This window comes from Otolemur garnettii, unplaced genomic scaffold, assembly GCF_000181295.1.
Source record: "Otolemur garnettii isolate 467f Iridium unplaced genomic scaffold, OtoGar3 scaffold00136, whole genome shotgun sequence".
In the NCBI taxonomy this organism is placed as follows: domain Eukaryota; kingdom Metazoa; phylum Chordata; class Mammalia; order Primates; family Galagidae; genus Otolemur; species Otolemur garnettii.
In genome coordinates, this window is record NW_003852531.1 from 570,468 (window position 1) to 577,441 (window position 6,974).

General features: G+C 45.0%; 1 protein-coding gene and 1 pseudogene across 1 annotated transcript in view; one reads left to right on the plus strand and one right to left on the minus strand.

The window, feature by feature from the left end:
- DTD1 (D-tyrosyl-tRNA deacylase 1) overlaps positions 1 to 6,974 on the plus strand; it is a 210,213-nt gene that overhangs the window by 45,708 nt on the left and 157,531 nt on the right. The window lies entirely within an intron of this gene.
- Positions 4,407 to 5,212, minus strand: LOC100965660 (annotated as a pseudogene).

Below are 6,974 nucleotides of genomic sequence, written 5' to 3' on the forward strand. Positions count from 1 at the left end.
GGTGGGCCTGGGCTGGATTTGAACCCACCAGCTCAGGTGTATGTTAGCCATTTGAGCCACAGGCGCTGAGCCTAATTCTAAGTGTTTTGTTTTCCCACTGTATTCCAAGTGGTAGTGAAAACTACTATCGTTACATTATAGAAAGTGGTTCTTTTGGCAAGTTTCTACATTATAGAAAAATGATTCTTTTGGCAAGTTTCTACATTATAAAAAATGGTTCTTTTGGCAAGTTGTTTTCAAATATAGGTTCTTTAAATCATCTGCACAAATGGGTAATGTGTGTGTATGTTTGTGTATATGTTTTTTTTTGTGTATATGTATGCCAATATATGTACATGTGTGTTTGTGTGTGTATGTGTGCCCACGCAGTGTATATATTCCTGTGTGTATGCACCTGTGTATGTATGTGTATATGCACATGTGACAGGCAGCATGCATGTGTTTGTATGTATAAGCATGTACACACATGTAGCTGCACATGTGTCTGTGCATACATATATCTGTGTATATAAGCATCAAATGTCATTTTGATATATACTGGTGTGGTGGGTGCCATGAGGAAGAGAGAAGTGCCATCACTCAGCCTGGCCACCTGGGAGAGATTGGGGGCAACATAAACCTGAAAGGCTGATGATAGTGAAAGAGGTAAAGAACACTAGACAGCTTAGGAAAGATCACAAGACCATACATACACTTCATACTTCTCCTTCGCAGCCTCAGTGCCTTCCAAGGGCATTTAGCTGGAAACCAGAGTTCCTTCCTGTCCTTTGCCAAGGCCCGAGTGGCCAGGTGTTCGTGGCTCTCCTGCGTGCTTTGTGGGGGTCCTCCCTGACATCCTTAGACTCCACCTGCTCTTGCCGTCTCTGCCTTCTGAGAGTAGGCCAAGCTCTTCCCTCCCTCAGGATTCTCGTCGCACTTCTAGGGTGCTCCGACCCTTCCATCTCCGCTCTGACCCAGCCAGCTCAGCTGGCTGCTCCATCCTTGCTTCTCACCTTTCCACACTGCTCCTAAAAGAGAAGCTCCCTGAGTCTTGTTCACAGCCATGTCCGGAGCACACCCTTTGTTTAGGAACAGCGCCTCATGGCCAGCAGGCTGTGCTGTGCTGTCAGTGAATGTCCTGAACTCCCAGAAGGCAGTGCCACTTTTGTCACTATGGAGCTTGGTGGACCTCCCTGGGGACTGGAGGTTTTAGCTGACCTTCAAGGATATGGAAGAGAGAAGAGATTCTGTTATTTTGCTGTTTTGTAGTTTTAAAACTTGTACTTTAGTGAGGGGTGGATCTTACTCTCAAGAGACCTGGAGCTCTCTGTGATGCGGCTGCGCTGTTGAAGGTGACCAGTGGCTTGCCAGCCTTCCCCAGATCTCTGCTTGTCTTTGAAACTGGCCACTGCAGCATCAGGTGTTTTCCTGTGGCCAAATCTCTGGTGTGATTACATTGACACCTGCTGTGAGGGGCACCCATGCCATGTCCTGACGAGAACTTGGAAGAAGAGCATTACATTCTTGTGAAGGATACACTTCCAAAGGGATTAGGACGTGGAATCAGCAGAATTACCCAACAGAGCTGTTCTCCTGTTGCATTTTTGTGGGGGAACATGGTTCTGATAGAAATATCCTGATTATTGTCACCTACTGCGTGATTGCTGGCTCAGGAGTTCTTCTGGGGGAGGCTGCATAGGGGAGATTTCAACACACTAGTGTGCTGTTCCTGTGGTAGGAACTTTTTCTTCTCTTATTTTAATCTTAAGTGCCCTTCCCCAGTGTGGGGGTTGTTTTCCTGGGCCTCATGTGGATGGGGGAACAGATGTGGTTTTTTCCTGGTAAGGAACAAGCTCTTTTCCTTGACAGGCACGTTCCCTGGGGCTTACGGCCCACCTAGTTCATCGTGTTGCCATTAATTATTTACATTCTCATTTATTTAGTGTGATTGAAAACCTCACGAAATTGAAATCCTAGAAGGACCTGAAAAAATGAACTTTCAAATACACATCTTTGGATTAACTCACATATTTATTGACAAATCACTGGGTTGAGTTGACCGGTGAAAAATGAAGCCTTTTATTTTATGAAGCTTTTAATTTTACGCTCCTCTGAGTACCACCATCGCTTCACTAATAATTTCCTCCATACTTGTCTCATCAGCCACATCCATCCTGTGGCTGGACCTTGGGGCATCGAGATTGAGACACTCATGGCTTCTGAAGGATCCAAAAGGAATACGTAGAGTAAAGGGGAGGGGAGAGAGTTCCATTTGGCTTCCTGCATTTATGTTTCCAGGGATGGGGCGAAGGGCTGTGGGCTTCAGAAGGTGACTCACAGGACAGACTGGCACACAGCTGGCTGGCTTCTGCCGGGCACTCCCGTCACAGGTGCATGAAGGTGGGCTCTGAATTGCTGTACATTTCAGGTTGAGGGGCAGATCCAGTGAGAGGGGTTCTGAATATAAGGAGGAATATACCGATGCCAGTATATTCGCATCTTTTCATGGAAGAGCGTTTATTTGAATGTATATATTCTTCCTTTGTCACTCTTCTTAGGCTTGAATTCTAGATCGCAGTCTCCTGCTGTCGGTTGGTTTCAGCCGGAGTGTTTACGCGGCCCAGACCCAGCTCCAGCTGTTGACTTGCTGCAGGAGTGTGTCTCTAAGGCAGGCTGCCAGAATGGTGACCAGATCTTGCCACTTACTCCAATCATATTAGTTCATTTCGTCACATTAATTTATCGAATAAACATTGACTGAGAGTGCTGCTTTGTTTATACTGACGTGTCACTAAAACAGAAGTGGGAATTTAGCAAAGCTCCTTCATTGCCGAATAGTTGCTGTTGCTGTTAAGTCTTTGTTGTGGTGTCACAGTGGGTGTGCCAGTAACACTCACTTCTGGGCTTAGCCTGCTGCACAGGGGGTTCCCCCAGGGTGAGACTGGCACCTGGCATGGCCCACTGTCTTACCACACACGAGTCACACCTGGCTTCTGATCCTTTCAGTCTGAACATCTGATTTCCTATGAGTTACGAAATCAGCACAGTGCTCTGAGAGTGGGTTAGGTGTGGAGCTGACCCCCTCCACCTTGCCCACTGCTTACCAGCAGTTAGAGTCCATACTGGTCCTTGTCGGTGGCTGGGGGCAGAAAGCTTGAATATCTGACTGGAAGGCAAGGGTGGGAGCCCAGCAGAGGTTTCTAGGTAGTCTGGCCTCTTCCTTGTGGAGAGCTGCAAGGGATTGCTTTTATTTTACCATTAAAATTTATTTTACCATTGAAATTTGGTTCTATATAGACAGTTGTCCTAAAGTACTCCACCAGAGGCTTAAAAAGAAGCCTCTCACCCGTGACTTTGTCTCTCTGCTGGGGACCCATTGATTGGTTGATCAGTTGACCTTGGTAAATCCATAGTACATGTCAATGAAATTGCAAAATTGGGAAGAGCTTGTTTCTTGCTATTGGAATGTAGTTGGTAAATTAGAAACTGCAGTCTGCTTCTTTCTACCTTTGACACATAAGACTACTAATACCCAGCCAGAGCAAAGCGTCTGTTTTGCTTTTAGCCAGTCTCACAGGAGGCTAATGAGTCAGTGCATTTAAGGTTTTAAGGGCTTCATTTGTTTGTTCCTATGTATGTTTTTGGGGCAGGTTCTTAGTTATTTTAATCTTCTTCTTTTTTTTTTTTAACTAAGACATTTTCTTTATTTTGTTTTTTTTTGGCCAGGCAGGTTTGAACCCGCCACCTCTAGCACATGGGGCCAGCACCCTACTCTTTGAGCCACAGGCACCACCCCATTATTTTAATCTTCTAATCTCATTTGTGGGTGTGTTAAAAAAACAAGCCTCTTACCTTACTTATTTGATCTGTCAAAGACTAACAGCATCCTTTTTTTATTCTCAAGGGAAGGAGGTTATATTTATCTTTCCATGGATTTATACTTTGAGCACAGCAATAATTTTTTTTTGTTTTTTTCTCTTTGTTTGATAAAATCTTGATTTCTTTTTCACTTTTTTTTTAAAGTTAGCAGTAATTTAATTATACAGACTCAAGATTTTAATTGGGGATTCTTAGCTTTTTACATAATTATTGGGAGCTTCGTAGTCCCAGGTAATTGTAGAAAAATGAAAAATGTTGTGGCGGTCAATGGCGTTTTATGGAAAACCTTGTTCAAACATTTGCATTGGTAATGGAAGGAGAACAATGACCTGGAAGTGGCAAAATAGAATAGGCAGCTCTTGCTATAATTTCCAGTTACCTATTGGGTCTGCCCAGTAGATAAAACACTTTTAACTACACAGAAGTATTTGCTTACACACTACCATATAGGTGTGATCTCTAACAACTGATAAGGTATTTGTCTTTTTTTTGGATATGATCACAGAATAGCTTTTATTAAAAACTTTAGGCCTGGAGAGGGCGACACTTTAGTCTTGCTCCTTGGTTCAGGAGGCCTCAGCATTGGCCTGGAACACGGCCCCGGAGGATGGATAGGGACGCTGCTGGAAGAGGGGCCCAGCTGCTGTAGTGTCAGCACCTGTCTTAGCCTCATTCTCTTAGGGATTCCTGTTGACTGTGTGCCCTGGGGTGCATCCAAGTATGAGCTGGGGTCCATTGGGTCTAACTCTTCATCCTTTCAGCTTACCACCTTCTTGCTCTTTAGGTAGGGAGCCAGCTCCTCTCAGCGATGGTGGCGCCGTTCTTTGCCCTCTTCCTGGTCTACCTTGTCAAAGCCATGGTCCTTATCCCGTTCCCTGTCCTGTACTCTCTCTGTCTACTTTGTCATAGACACGGTCTCGATCTCTGTCCGACTTGTCATGGCCACAGTCTGACCTCTCCTCAGCATCTGCATTACTGCTCCTGAGCTTCTTGGCAGATTTGGTAACGATGGAGTTGGCGTCATGTGGGGAGAGCCAGGACATGAAGTCTGTGTCTACATTCTAGTAGTAAGGGAGCCCACAGGAAGGGTCGGACACCTTGTACCAGCTTGGTGGCGGGCCTTCCAACTGGGCGGCCTCATAGTCCACAGGATCATCATCGTCATAGTCCTCAACAATGATCTCCTTCTCTGGTTCAGGCTCCAGATGGTTCAGGATTCCTCTCTTGGCTAAGGAGGTCTGTAGCACAACGGGCAGCAGCATAGCTGGTAGCAGAAAGACCGATACAGCTGTGCAGATAATGGAAGGTTGTGAGATCGGCCACCTCTCCCTTATTGCCGCTAAGATCGCTAGAAACACACGACTCTTTTCTCACAAAGCACAGCTATTTGTCTTTTTAAATCTTAGCCTCTTAAAAAAGGCTGGGATGGGTGAGGGGCATGCGAATTTGTCAAGTGGGGCTCTTAGGATTCACAGCCTGCCCTGGGCTTGTCCCCTAAGTATTGTATGTGTGTCTATGTGTCAGTGCCTTTTTCTGGGAGAAAGGGGCCCAGGGCTTTTGTCACACTCTTAGGAGGTCCAAAGAAGTGAAGATGTTGGTGGTAGTGGGATGTGGGGGTTACGTATTGTCTCTCCACTGGCGTTGCCCTGGGGCTATAGCAGTGTTCTTCAAAGGGCAGTCTGAGGACGGCTGGCAAGTCACCCAAGGTGCTTATTAAAATGCAGAATCCTGGGCCCACCAGGGTTTTTTGTTTTTTTTTTTAATCTCAGATTAATATGAGAGTGGGTATAGGCTGGGTGAGGTGACTCATGCCTATAGTCCTAGCACTCTGGGAGGCCGAGGTGGGTGGACTGCTTGAGCTCATGAGTTCGAGACTAGCCTGAGCAAGAGTGAGACTCTCCCTCCCCACTACAAATAGAAAAACTGAGGCAAGAGGATCGCTTGAGCCCAAGAGTTTGAGGTTGCTGAGAGCTACGATGATGCCATGGCACTCTACTCAGGATGACAGCTTAAGACTCTGTCTCAAAAAAATAAAAAATAAAAATATAAGAGTACATGCAATTAGGTTACATTGTTTGCATTTGTTAGGTAAAGTCCATTTGCTGTTGAGCCCTTCACCCAGGGGTTGTGCTGTGTCCTTGGCAGTGTATCTGATAGCCCACCCAGGATTTTAAAATCAGAGTTCCTAGTGTGTGTGTATATGGCAGGCAGAAGAATAGCAGAGTTTTATTTCTAACCAGGTCTTTGTGTGCTTAAGCACACTGATGTTTGAGCATTACTGGGATAGAGGAGGGTGGGTGGTGTTCTCATCTGCTCTAGGCATTGGCTTCTTCTGGACCACCCTGCTTTCCCTTAAGTGTCTAAAAATATTTTACAACCTGTGTTACTCCATCTGCCAGGAGATAAGATGGCCAAGCTTGATTATTAAGATCATGTACGAGGCTGTCCTCATTCATCAATGCTCTCTCACTCTCCCAACACCCCTCTCCCTGCCCTATACTCACAGTGATGAAAATGTCCCTGGAGCATGGTCCCTTCTCTATATAATTACAGACATGTCAGGGGAAAGCCGATAGAGCAATCCTAGCTCCATACATTAGTGACTGATGATCGGCCTCTCTGCTGAGTGACATTGAGGCATGTGCAGTGGAATAACTTGTTTCTTAAAACAGATGAGCACAACATGTGGATTCCTCAGTCGCTGGGCAAGATGACAGTGGTGTAGCCTCTTTAAGGCTTATGGTTGAAAAGTAAGTTATAGTTTTCTTGGTTCCCAACATGGAAGACCTTACTAATTTGTCAATGTATTAATGAAACTAGAATAAAAACCTAGGATGATTGACATCTTAACCTCTGCATGGAAATTACAATTTTTGCAACGTGTATAAGTGTTGAGGCTCCCACGTGCAGTTGGCTGATCATGTACATTTAAATGCATATGGGAAATCAATGGTTCATGTTTTATGGTGTATTATTACCTATTAAGTTCATGATAAAAGCTTTTCACAGTGAATTGTGGGCCTTCCTGTAGATTATTTACTGTTTCTTGAATAAGCATCATGATTTTTTTCTTCTTTGTGTTTCTTCTCTTTTTTTTTGAGAAAGAGCCTCAAGCT